Below are 14,717 nucleotides of genomic sequence, written 5' to 3'. Positions count from 1 at the left end.
GAGAGATCTGGGACTGGGGGAGGGGAGGGGAGATCTGGGACTGGGGGAGGGGAGGGGAGATCTGGGACTTGGGGAGGGGAGATCTGGGACAGGGGGAGGGGAGGAGAGATCTTATTATATTATTATTTATTATTATTATTATTATTAGATCTGGGACTGGGGAGGGGAGGATAGATCTGGGACTGGGGGAGGGGAGGGGAGATCTGGGACTGGGGGAGGGGAGGGGAGATCTGGGACTGGGGGAGGGGAGGGGAGATCTGGGACTGGGGGAGGGGAGGGGAGATCTGGGACTTGGGGAGGGGAGATCTGGGACAGGGGGAGGGGAGGGGAGGGGAGATCTGGGACTGGGGGAGGGGAGGGGAGATCTGGGACTGAGGGAGGGGAGATCTGGGACAGGGGAGGGGAGATCTGGGACTGGGGGAGGGGAGGGGAGGGGAGATCTGGGACTGAGGGAGGGGAGATCTGGGGCTGGGGGAGGGGAGGAGAGATCTGGGACTGGGGATTTGGGTAGAAGGGGTTCTTGCCAAACGGCCATTCACTGCCTTTACAGAAGTATTTGTTGTTTTCTTACTCTGACTAGACACAATGTGGTTATATATCTACCCACAGCTTCTCGTCAGTCTCTCAACTGCCGACTGAGTTTGTTTGGTTTTTTCCCCACTTATCTAACATTCCAACGTTGGTATATAGATTCACCGCACCAGGTAGATGCATTTGGATTGGTTGGCCATTGGTATTAACTGGGGTAAGGAGTTTCTGTCCAGCCATGCATTAGAGAGCAGGGTTCAATCCACTGTACTAATGGACACTTCAATGGGCAATTCCTGCTGATGTGGTTGAAAAGCACTGCCAACGCGCTTTTTCTTTTTTAAATTCACTGGCTTTTTCTATTTTTATAGTAAGTCATCTACTGTAACTGTATGGGAAGTGGATATTCTATTCTAGGTCTTTTTGAGATCAGCAGTTTAGTTAGTTTAGACTGTGCCTTCGTAGGACTTCCTCCAACAGGGGAACTGTTAATGAGGGTCTCGTTGAGGTCGTTTGATGATATCATGTAACTTTGTAATACGCTGTTTTGTCTTCAAAGGATGCAAACATGCCACATTATGACGTATGTATTTAATGTTAGTCTGGCTGTACGAATAGAGCTGATCCAATGCCTTCTTAATGCTATGAAACAACTAAGGCAAGTGGAATCTTTCATTTCCCTTTACATTCCTGACTAATAATAAAACATATCTAATTTTCCCAGATTAAATATAGGAGATTATCAGCCTGACAGACTGCATCTTGTGAGAGAAACCATTTTTGCTCAAACAAAGGTCACCCCGTCAACATTATACACTCAGATTATCCATAGAATACACTAGATTAATATCCAACATTAAACACTCAGATTATCCATAGAATACACTAGATTAATATCCAACATTAAACACTCAGATTATCCATAGAATACACTAGATTAATATCCAACATTAAACACTCAGATTATCCATAGAATACACTAGATTAATATCCAACATTAAACACTCAGATTATCCATAGAATACACTAGATTAATATCCAACATTAAACACTCAGATTATCCATAGAATACACTAGATTAATATCCAACATTAAACACTCAGATTATCCATAGAATACACTAGATTAATATCCAACATTAAACACTCAGATTATCCATAGAATACACTAGATTAATATCCAACATTAAACACTCAGATTATCCATAGAATACACTAGATTAATATCCAACATTAAACACTCAGATTATCCATAGAATACACTAGATTAATATCCAACATTAAACACTCAGATTATCCATAGAATACACTAGATTAATATCCAACATTAAACACTCAGATTATCCATAGAATACACTAGATTAATATCCAACATTAAACACTCAAATTATCCATAGAAATGATTTAGTCAACATCATATTTAACAGTTGGTGGTTAGTGCAGTCCAAAGACAATCAAACATGAGCCCTGCATTACAGTGAAGGGACTGGGGGAGGGCCGATACTGCGTATGTCATCCTTTCACTACCCACCTCCCATACCACATGTCTGTTTTACACAACTCATTCTTTTGCAGGCTATTATGAAATAGTAAGAAATGTTAAATGGAATTTCATTTATTTAATAGTTCATAAATTGACCTAAATTAAATTCCTTTATAAATTCCATGTTATCCTGAGAGACAATCGCATTGGTAGTGTTTGAATTATTCATATACAAAGATACTGAAACAACATGATCATTTATTTTGTCCCCACTAACTAAGGAAATGGTCCAGAACTGACAACATATAGTTTCTTATGTAGACATTGATGTCATTTTGGGATACACTTTCCAAAGACCAAACCCTGTGAAGTTTTAATTGTCAGAAATTCTCATATTTTTCATATAACGTACATGGCTACATGACATTGAAGATTGATATATTCGAGAGAAAAAAAAACTAAAATAAACATTTAAATAATCACATGTTATGAATAAATTATTCGTACATTTTCTCATTTTCTTTTGTTTAGGTCTGATAGGGTTTTTCACTAAGGTAAAAGCATATGGTTTAGACTGTAATAATCACACAAAAAAAAATAACTAGAACAATTATAATTCAATGTTGAATTTTTTTTTTTTCCTGTAAAGAAAAAAAGTGTAGTTCCGTTACACTATCTACCTATTCGTCTAAACCCTTCTCACCAACTGTATCCTAATGTGTACAATATACAAGTGTATACGCAAAGACGAGGAGAAGACGAGGAGAAAACGATGAAGTCATGGTAATGATGTCTATGTACTACTACAGTACATGTACTGTATGTATGTTTGTATGTTTATACAATATCTGTGTCTTTCTATAGTGACGTGATATTATGTTGTTGATATATACAGTCCCTGTTTATAAGTGTCTATGAATCCTGTGTGCACAAACTCTAACCAGGCTCGAATTGGTTGTGCCATATGTCTAAAGAAATACTTAACACATTCCTTTCACATCGCCATAGGAACATAGGGGGGGGGGGGAATTCACACCAAATACAACAACACAAACGATGGCCTGTTTATGTTGTAGTCTCCCGGCAACAGAATCTGTTTGACTAGATTCAGAAGTTTGGGTTGTTGTAGATTCTCAGCTCTGTGATGGCCTGTGTCGATCACATACAGAATAAGAGTTTGTTGATGACAGACTGAATTGTTATAACACCAGGCCCTAAAACATCCTACTGCTATAACATCCTACTGCTATAACATCCTACTGCTATAACACCAGGCCCTATAACATCCTACTGCTATAACACCAGGCCCTATAACATCCTATTGCTATAACACCTGGCCCTATAACATCCTACTGCTATAACACCAGGCCCTATAACATCCTCCTGCTATAACACCAGGCCCTATAACATCTTACTGCTATAACACCAGGCCCTATAACATCCTACTGCTATAACATCCTACTGCTATAACATCCTACTGCTATAACACCAGGCCCTATAACATCCTACTGCTATAACACCAGGCCCTATAACATCCTACTGCTATAACACCAGGCCCTATAACATCCTACTGCTATAACATCCTACTGCTATAACATCCTACTGCTATAACACCAGGCCCTATAACATCCTACTGCTATAACACCAGGCCCTATAACATCCTACTGCTATAACATCCTACTGCTATAACACCAGGCCCTATAACATCCTACTGCTATAACATCCTACTGCTATAACATCCTACTGCTATAACACCAGGCCCTATAACATCCTACTGCTATAACATCCTACTGCTATAACACCAGGCCCTATAACATCCTACTGCTATAACACCAGGCCCTATAACATCCTACTGCTATAACACCAGGCCCTATAACATCCTACTGCTATAACACCAGGCCCTATAACATCCTACTGCTATAACACCAGGCCCTATAACATCCTACTGCTATAACATCCTACTGCTATAACACCAGGCCCTATAACATCCTACTGCTATAACACCAGGCCCTATAACATCCTACTGCTATAACACCAGGCCCTATAACATCCTACTGCTATAACACCAGGCCCTATAACATCCGCAGATGCTATTCATTCTGTTTGCTCAACAAGACCTGCCCTCTCATGTGATGATGCAATTCATTTCATGACAAAAACAACATTGACAGAAGGTGGCTTTAACCTTTACTGAGGACTTTTATAAACAATCAGAATTATATCATACATATTCAACAACACGTACCGTATGTTAACCCCAAACTGGGGACACAACAGTTATGTGTTTACTTATTAACATGCTGCCTCTAACAGTGATGGTCGACAGGTTTCTCCTATATTTTACCTTTATTTAACTAGGCAAGTCAGTTAAGAACAAATTCTTATTTTCAATGACGACCAAGGAACAGTGGGTTAGTTAACTAACGACAGATTTGAACGATAGATTTGTACCTTGTCAGCTCGGGGATATGAACTTGCAACCTTTCGGTTACGAGTCCAACGCTTTAACCACTAGGCTACCCTGCCGCCCCATATATATCCTCTCATATCCTGAACTATATAACACATGTCACAGAGATAATGTGCCACTGCCCAAGTAAAGTCCAGACAGGATGTGTTGCCATATAGATCTGCTCTCCTTATTACAGACCATTTTAACAATATGTTTCCATTTTGGTCAAAAGAAGCTGTTAAGGTTTGTTTTTTTTGTCTTCATCCCAATACCTGTATTTCAGATACATATATGCTTCCTCGACATATTCTGCTGGGGACGTACTATATGCAGTAAGTCAAACATCTGTGTATATTGATGACAGCATGTATTCCAAGCAGCATACAGCTCGTACCTCTGCCCCAGTTGTAAACATACTCTTGTAATTACGGTAATGTATGGAACATGTATGAGTGGTTCCAATTTGGCTTTACAATTATAATGCATATTTCTCTGTCTTGCTGCTGCATATTAGTGATATATGATGGTTGGGTGATTGTCCCTGGCTGGGATAGGGGCATAAATCTGTGTCCAAACTTCAACTGCGATACTCACACTTTCCTCCTGTAATTGTTTAGAGCAGGGTTTGTCAAACAGGAAAAATAGCCATATTTCATCTGTCTATTATCTTCTCTCTCTTTTTTATCTCTCTATATATCTCTTTCTCTCTCTCTCTTCCTCTCTCTCTCTTTATCTCTCTCTCTTTATCTCTCTCTATATATATATATATATCTCTTTCTCTCTCTCTTTTCCTCTCTCCCTCTCTCTCCCCTTTCTCTCTCTCTCCCCTTTCTCTCTCTCTCTTCTCTCTCTCTCTCTCTCTCTTCCTCTCTCTCTTTATCTCTCTCTCTATATATATATCTCTTTCTCTCTCTTTTCCTCTCTCTCTCCCCTCTCTCTCTCTCTCTCTCTCTCTCTCTCTCTCTCTCTCTCTCTCTCTCTCTCTCTCTCTCTCTCCCCTTTCTCTCTCTCTCTCTTCCTCCCTCTCTCTCTCCTCTCTCTCTCTTCCTCTCTCTCTCCTCTCTCTCTCTCTCTCTCTCTCTCTCTCTCTCTCTCCTCCCTCTCTCTCTCTCTCTCTCTCTCTCTCTTCTCCCTCTCTCTCTCTTCCTCCCCTCTCTCTCTTCCTCCCCTCTCTCTCCTCCCTCTATCTTCTTCCTCTCTCTCTCTCTCCTCTCCTTTCTCTCTCTCCTCTTTCCCCCTCACTTCCCCCTCTCTCTCTCTCTCTCTCTCTCTCTCTTCTCTCTCTCTCTCTCTCTCTCTCTCTCTCTCTCTCTCTCTCTCTGACATATTCTCAAGGCACCACAGCATGATGTGAATTGCCTTTTTGCAAAGGGCTATTATCATTTAATTTTCACATAGACGAGTACATCTGTCACAAACCATGCTTGTTCTGGTAATGTTTACTAGGTATTTCATTATTTTGGTTGCATGAAATGGTGTGGAAATAATGTTTATTATTGTCCTTCTGACCTATAATATTAGCAAGGCCAGGAACACAAGACTCATTAATGAAGCTCTCAGATGGAGTGATTTAACAATATTGATATGTGTCCTCTGGTATTACACAAGAACATTCCTATTTTTGAAATGGAATTGAGCCCCGCCCTGGTGAAATGTGCGATTGCATTCATTTAACTTGAAAAGGTGGAAAAACAGCTGAATTATAACTTTTCTCCTGTATATTACTTGCACCTTGACAGTAGTCTTTGGATTATGGTTCAGGATTACTCCCTCAGAGTTGATGGAAAATACAAACAATATCAGGTCTGAGGTAACAAAGGTCTGATATTGAAAGACTGGATTGTTTAGTCAATTTCAAAATAAATGGGATGCATTCCAAAACCTTAACTGTCATGGGCGCACTTTGTCCAAAGACAGAATGAGTGTTTTACATCACATCATGTTTCTGTCAAAACGATGAACATGGGGTATGGTGATATTTTTAAAATAAAGTGATCATTTTTAAAACTAATATAAAACGTATAATTAGTGTCAGAGAGATACATAATTGTTTGAAAGATAAGATTTAAAAAAAAAAATATATATATATATAACAATTATTATTTTTTAAGAGATGTTCATGCAATCATATGGGGAGATGTCTAGTGTGGTCAGGTTTTAAGATCAGATCACACATCCTGTTTCAGAATAAACCTTTCAAATAGTGCACTCCTATCAACGTTATTGTCTGTCAAACTGTAGCCGTTATTGAGATTGATGTGTGACTTTTGTTTGAATGACTGGACTGCTGTTACATCTCTCTGATGTTGCTTAACACCTGTCAGCTATTTTGTAACGAGCCACACTGTTGTCCTGCCGAATACGGGTGTGAAACAAAGCACAGGAAGAATCCCACCATGCATGCAGTCCATTCTTGAGAAAATGGCCCCTGCCTGTTAGTGCTATGGTACCCTATTACTGGTCAAAAGTGGGGCCCTACGCTCTTCGTAAAAAGGGTTCCCAAAAGGGTTCTTCGGCTGTCCACATAAAATAAACCTTATTGGTTCCAAGTAGAACCCTCTGGTAAAAATGGTTCTACATGGAACCCAAACAAATTTAATCTGCAACCAAAAGGGTTCTAACTTGAACTAAAAAGGGTTCTTCAAAGGGTTCTCGTATGGGGAGAGACGTAAAAACCCTTTTAGGTTCTAGATAGCACCAAGCGATTCTAGGGTTCCATTTCAGCCATATTTCCAGTTGTATTACGATCTGCCTGACTGAGGATGTACAGCTAACGCTAGTGTGAACGGGTGACCGAACGCTAAACCTTAAATACATTCCAATGTTTTGATATTTGCACTAAAATATCTTCAAACTTTCCCGATGGAGAGAAACTGTTGTGGGATCGGTCATTGTGTCAGCCTGTCTTTAAGAACATTCTCTATGTGGCTCATCGTTGTTGTACTGTTTCAATGTGACTGGCATTGATGTTCTAAATAAGGGAAATAAAAATCAGGATCATTGTGTCAGCCTGTCTTTAAGAACATTCTCTCTGTGGCTCATCGTTGTTGTACTGTTTCAATGTGACTGGCATTGATGTTCTAAATAAGGGAAATAAAAATCAGGATCATTGTGTCAGCCTGTCTTTAAGAACATTCTCTCTGTGGCTCATCGTTGTACTGTTTCAATGTGACTGTTGATGTTCAATAAGTGATCATTGGCATTGAACATTCTCTCTGTTCATCGTTGTTGTACTGTTTCAATGTGAATGGCATTGATGTTCTAAATAAGGGAAATAAAAATCAGGATCATTTTTGTCAGTTTGAGGATTTTTTTTTCCTTCTCAATACTACATTCAGGATGAGAATGTAAACCATTATAAATGTCCTTATCTGCATGTCATATACTTGTTTATGTGGAACCACATCACTATAGACTCATCATTGGGAAATTAAAATGCATAACAAATAAAAGTCTTTCAAAAAAAACTTCTTGGATGATTTTGAAGATTCTTCTCATTATGAGCGAACAGAATTTGTAGATTTTGTATTAATTTGAATTACTCATTTAGAATTTTTTGTACATTTTACCTTTATTTAACTAGGCAAGTTAAGAACAAATTCTTATTTACAACGATGGCCTACCGGGGAACAGTGGGTTAACTGTCTTGTTCGGGGGCAGAACGACAGATTTGTACCATGTCACCTCTGGGATTCGATCCAACAACCTTTCGGTTACTGGCCCAACGTGCCAACCACTAGGCTACCTACTCAGCTGCATAGTGTATATTCTACCTATTTACTTGCTACCTATCCCCCCCCTGCTTAGAGTCTGATGAAGGAGGACAACAGTACTTTTATCAGTTGAAGAGAGATTTAAAGGAGAGATTCAGAGGGATTTGTTATGTTCTTACAGTAATTTCCACTCCATTCATATATATATATATATATGAGGTTGGAATAATACTGTAAAATTGTGAAAATTAGGATAATGTCCTTTTATTATAAGAGGTGATTGAAAGGACAGCCTGAAATTCAGCCTGTTTTGATGGGATGGAGTTCTGGCCTGCCTGCTGACATCACCAGGTGGCAAATGAGCTAATAAGACCAATAAGAAAGTTCCAAACGTCTCTGCCAATAACACTTCGTTTTCAGCTTTCCCTTCCTCACTCAGACCTAGCGAAATTCTTGCTTCAGAAATTGCTATTTTAATTGATGCCAAGGTACTTAACTGTTAGACGGAAATTAATTGATATTCAGAAAAGGTTCTGCAATAATGAAATGTTTAATATGGAGATTAATTTAGCCACAAGCCAGTTCATTTTTACTTAATTTCTAGAGAGTGCCAACAGTTACTCATTAATTACATACAATTAAAATACAAAATCCCTGCAATTAATGTGATGGTACAGAAGCTGTTGATTTTAAAATCCAGCACCATCCAGCATTAGAAACGTACAGTGCATTCGGAAAGTATTCAGACCCCTTCCCTTTTGCAAAAATGTCTAAAAACCTGTTTTTGCTTTGTCATTATGGGTTATTGTGATGTCATTATGGGGTATTGTGATGTCATTATCGTCATTATGGGGTATTGTGATGTCATTATTGTCACAATCGTGACAGTCCCCAGTCCGGGGTCTCCAGCGACGGTCCCCAGTGACAGTACCCCCCCCCCCCCCAAAGGTGCGGACTCCCGGCCGCAAACCTGAACCTATAGGGGAGGGTCCGGGTGGGCACCTACCCTCGGTGGAGGCTCTGGTTCAGGACGCAGCCCTCCTTATGCTGATTCCTCCGCTTCTGTCGAACCGGACCATGGATCATCGCCGGGGTCCGTCGCCGGAGACCCTGGACTGGGGACCGTCGTTGGAGGTTTCTGACTGGGGACCGTCGTTGGAGGTTTCTGACTGGGTACCGTCGTTGGAGGTTTCTGACTGGGGACCGTCGTTGGAGGTTTCTGACTGGGGACCGTCGTTGGAGGTTTCTGACTGGGGACCGTCGTTGGAGGTTTCTGACTGGGGACCGTCGCTGGAGGTTTCTGACTGGGGGCCGTCGTTGGAGGTTCCGGACTGTGGACCACCATTGGAAGCTCTGGACTGGGAACTGTCGCCGGAAGCTCTGGTCTGTGGAGGCGCACTGAAGGCCTGATGCGTGGGACCAGTACAGGTGGCACCGGGCTGAAGACACGCACCTCAGGGCGAGTGCGTGAAGGCACATGATGTACTGGATGTTTATTTTCGCCCTGCAAATGCGGGGCGCTGGCACAGGACGCACTGGGCTCTGCAGACGCACTGGAGACACTGCGCAGAGCCGGCACAGGATATCCTGGTCCAGGGAGGCGTACTGGAGGCCAGGAGCGCTGAGCCGGCACCGTCCGTCCTGGCTGGATGCCCATTCTAGCCCGGCCAATGTGGGGAGCTGGAATAAAGCGCACCGGGCTATGAATGCGCACTGGAGACACCGTGCGCATCACTGCGTAACATGGTAAGCATGGGGAGTTGGCTCAGGTCTAACCCCTGACTCTGCCAATCTCCCCTTGTGCCCCCTCCCAATTTTTTTGTTGTTGATATTACCATTTTTTGGAGCTTATACGTGACCCCTCGTGTCATCGCCGTTCCTCTTTCGCTGCCTCCATGGCAGGGTCTTGTCCCCTGCCATAACTTCCTCCCATGTCCATGATGTCCTCCACTCGCCTTTCACCCGAGCCCAGGATATCCGCTCCTCTTAGAACACTCTGCTTGGTCTTTTTGTGGTGGGATCTTCTGTCACGATCCGTCGTATGAGTGAGACCAAGGCGCAACGTGGCAAATGCTAGACATAAAAAAAAAAACTAGAGTACCCACCCTAGTCACGCCCTGACCTAACCAAAATATATAGAAAACAGATATCTAAGGTCAGGGCATGACAATTATGGGGTATTGTGATGTCATTATGGCGTATTGTGATGTCATTAAGGGGTATTGTGATGTCATTATGGGGTATTGTGTTGCTGAGGAGGTTTTTTTACTTACCCCACATGGATTAGTGTCTGTATTGTGTTCAGAAACCTGGGGGAATTATGTGAATTATTGTGTTCAGAAACATGGGGGAATTGTATTATTTTAATACTAATATAATTGCTCAGAGAAATAGATTGAGTTTAACAAGCAAATATATATATTTTTTAATAATAATAGATAAGTGCCAATGTTTGGCATTTCTGTTTTCAGTATTTCAGCACCCTACCCTTGTGAGGATAACGACCATGAGCCTTTTTCAAAAATATTTTATGAGATTAGAGAACACATTGGGAGGGATCTTAGACCATTCCTTCACACAGAATCTTTCCAGATCCTTGATATCATTCGTCTGCGTTTATGGACTGGCTCTCTTCAATTCAAACCACAGGTTTTCAATGGGGTTCAAGTCCAGAGAAGGAGATGGCCATTGCAGAATGTTGATTTTTGTGGTCTATTAACCATTTATCTGTGTATTTTGATGTGTGTTTGGGGTTATTGTCTTGTTGAAAGATCCACGTTCTCAGAACATTTACCGGTCAGGAAACGTATGCCTTTGTTCCCATAACCAATGGGAAACCAAAAAACATACGTTCCCACAACTTCAAAGGAACCACATGTGCTAGCTGGGAAGATGGAGGAAAACAGTCAGTGCTCAGTAATCATCCAATTCAACTGCTGTTAAAGAAGGTCTTTGGATTGAAAAATGTGCTGTTAAAGGTTTTTTGGGTTGAAAAATGTACTGTTAAAGAAGCATAGGGTCGGTTTTCTAAATCCAGATTAGGCCTATTCCCGGACCGAAAAGCATGATGCTCAATGCAGACTATCCAAATAAGAACCACACATTTCCTGTAAAACATCAGTTCCAAGTACACAACACAGTCATGCTCTGTCACATCATCTTGAATGCCTGTTACCTGATGTATTGATTGAAGCAGACCACCTGGCTCACACCATACATTTAAATGTATACACACGCGTCTAAACAAAACCAATATCTAGCTAACCTCCAGATGCTATTTAGAATGTACAAAGGTCATTCTGTTTTCTTCCAATCATATTACTGGAATCAATCATCGTCCATCTTGAGGGCAGACCAAAGGCTTTATTTGGTAATTGTGTCGTGTCTGGAAGGGTTGGGGAGGCTGGGGGTTGTGAGTTATATTTCGATTTATCATGATTAGTAGCTAGTGAGAGAATGGTGAATCGGGGGTGGGGGTAGTTTAGTCTGGCGGAGCTTTTCCTTTCAAATGTTGTTTTGTGAATTGCATCAGTGGGTAGTCGTGAGTTGCATGGTTGGGGTCGATTACATTTCAATTCCGGTCAATTCAAATAGTAAACCTAAATCCAAATGTTCCTACTGTCCCTTCAGAGTAGTCACAACCTTTGACCTTTTCCACATTTTGTTGTGTTACAGCCTGAATTTAAAATTGATTAAATTTAGATTTGTTTTGTCATTGGTCTACACACAATAATACCCCATAATGTCAAAGTGGAATTATTATTATTTATATTTGTTTAAAATGATTACAATTTAATTTAAAAAGGAAAAACTGAAATGTCTTGAGCCAATAGGTATTCAACCCCTTTGTTATGATAAGCCTAAATAAGTTCAGGTGTAAAAAATGTGCTTAACAAGTCACATAATTTGTTGCACGGACTCTCTGCGCAATAATAGTGTTTAACATGATTTTTGAATGACTATCTCATCTCTACTTGTTGTGTGTATGTTTAACTGACACACACACACATATTCTCCATGACTGGTAGCACCGTCTCACAATAGACTGATCAGCATTCATATCTATGGCCATCATGCTGACATGGAGGTAGCGGGCCTTTCCTGCTGACCTTGTGATGTTTAGACGTCTGGACCTGGCCCTGGTCATCAGACATCAGACAGGACCTTGAGGGAACGATACACAGCTTTGATCTAAATGCTGGCAGCTCCTCTTTAACCAACAGCTTGAGATCACCACATCCATGTATATAAAAGAAATGTCTCAAATTTTGCGAAGTTGTTTATCAAAACGTTATGTGGCCTTTGTACGGGTTTCTAGTTACAGAATTTCATTTCTAATACCCTCTGCAAAAACAAAACAAAACATATGAAGTGTACTGTAACTAAATAATGAAAGCAATACAATGTTGATCACACGTTATGAATTGAGCATGTTTTTTTGTGTTTTTTTTTCAAAAGGACATCGGTGTAGCAGATGGTAGATCAATACGTATCCAGATGTCATGCTCTGTGATCTGAGCTCATCAAACAGAGGAATCCTTCATTTCAACATTGATTTTTTTGTTAGTGGCATGGTGATTTACCTAAAGGAACAATTGAAAGACATCAACCCTGTTGTCTTCTAAAGGGGATTTCACATCAATTTGGTTTTTCCCCTTGAGCCCAGCCCACTAAATAACAATAGTAATTTATTAACATATGATTGATGATAGCTGACAATGCAAAACATTTTCTTACAATGGAAGTACAATATGAAAACTGTGCATTTGTTAATGACAGGAAGGAGAGAGAAACATACAATAGCTAACAATTTTGTGATCTGCAGATTTTAGATCCTTTGTTGTTTTGGCTATAAAAAAAACAGAAACAGGATGCCAGGATATAAATCAAATTAGGGAGTGGTCAGGGGATGCCTGTTCCATCCCTGCTACAAATAGGAAGCTGAAAAATGAGATATCCTGGAGCCCGCTGCTCAGAAGCATCAGAGATGGGAGGGGACAGCTGTCACCAGGCCAGTCGAGTTTCCTGATCTGGGCACCGAGACGACTCTCGCTGGGAAGATGAACGAGGAATGGACACCATGTCGAATCTCTAGTCACACAGGGTGATTCACGAGAGGGAGTGTGAAAAAACAGAAAAAAGTGTGAAGTGTGAAAAAACAGGCTCCTGGTGTTCTTAGAACCGCATGAAAAAACAGGCTCCTGGTGTTCTTAGAACCGTATGAAAAAACAGACTCCTGGTGTTCTTAGAACCGTATGAAAAAACAGGCTCCTGGTGTTCTTAGAACCGCATGAAAAAACAGGCTCCTGGTGTTCTTAGAACCGCATGAAAAAACAGGCTCCTGGTGTTCTTAGAACCGTATGAAAAAACAGGCTCCTGGTGTTCTTAGAACCGCATGAAAAAACAGGCTCCTGGTGTTCTTAGAACCGCATGAAAAAACAGGCTCCTGGTGTTCTTAGAACCGCATGAAAAAACAGGCTGTGCTTCCATCTACACAAACTGTGTCTCCCACCTCCTACTCAGCTTAGGCACAAACGCTACAGAAGCTGTTGTCTTATACAATAATCACTCATCGTGTAAAGTGCTTAGTTGGAAGCTATAAGTTAATCACTTATCATATATTAACCACTTCGTCGTATCTTCACTATGACATGACTGCAAACATACGTGCACATTACATACATTCATATGAAACACTTACAGTCAGATCCAAAATGATTAGCACTCTTGCTAAAGATGAGGGGAAAAAGACAGTATAAAATAAATATGAATACTGAGCTATAGCGTGTTCCAAAACACACTATATTCCAAAAAAAGTATATTATTTTATACAAATGGAAAGAAAAGAGTTTAAGTAATAAAACTTTCAATACCTTTTAATATCTGTCAATACCTTTTACAGTTTTTCTCAGTCGCTTTGGTGCATTTCTTAGATCAAAAGTGCAATTCTTGATACTACTTGTACAAATTCCAAATCATCTAGTCACTTGTGCACATCATTAAAGCAATTTCTTATTCCTTTTGAACAAATTGCAATTGATAATGTACAAGTGTCAGCTTTTTTTATCAATTGCTCACATTGATCAAAAATATAGAAGATGGTTCTCTGTTGAATAGTCTTACCCCTCAAAACATCTAGGCATTAGTTCCTTGCATAAGCCATTAATGCTAAATTGTTAAACTATTTGTTTTAAGATTTAGGTTCCAGAGCGACTTACAAATTGTGCATTCACCTTATGACATCCAGTGGAACAACCACTTTACAATAGTGCATCTAAATATTTTAAGGGGGGAGGGGGTGAGAAGGATTACTTTATCCTATCAAAACATCTAGGCATTTGTTCCAGTTTTGACCTTGCTGTACTAAGGGAGGCCCAGAGGTTACATGCAAAATTGTTGAACTATTTGTCATAAACTGTCAAGAATAGTTTTACACATTTCTATTAGACCTTTTGTACAAAAACGTGAATTGATGAATCGTGCAGGTGAAATTGACCCTCACTCATGAAGGAATGTAAAGTGTTAGTTCAACCAACAATCAA

The sequence above is a fragment of the Oncorhynchus gorbuscha genome, linkage group LG23 (assembly GCF_021184085.1).
Source record: "Oncorhynchus gorbuscha isolate QuinsamMale2020 ecotype Even-year linkage group LG23, OgorEven_v1.0, whole genome shotgun sequence".
In the NCBI taxonomy this organism is placed as follows: Eukaryota; Metazoa; Chordata; class Actinopteri; order Salmoniformes; family Salmonidae; genus Oncorhynchus; species Oncorhynchus gorbuscha.
This window is presented reverse-complemented; position numbering follows the sequence as displayed.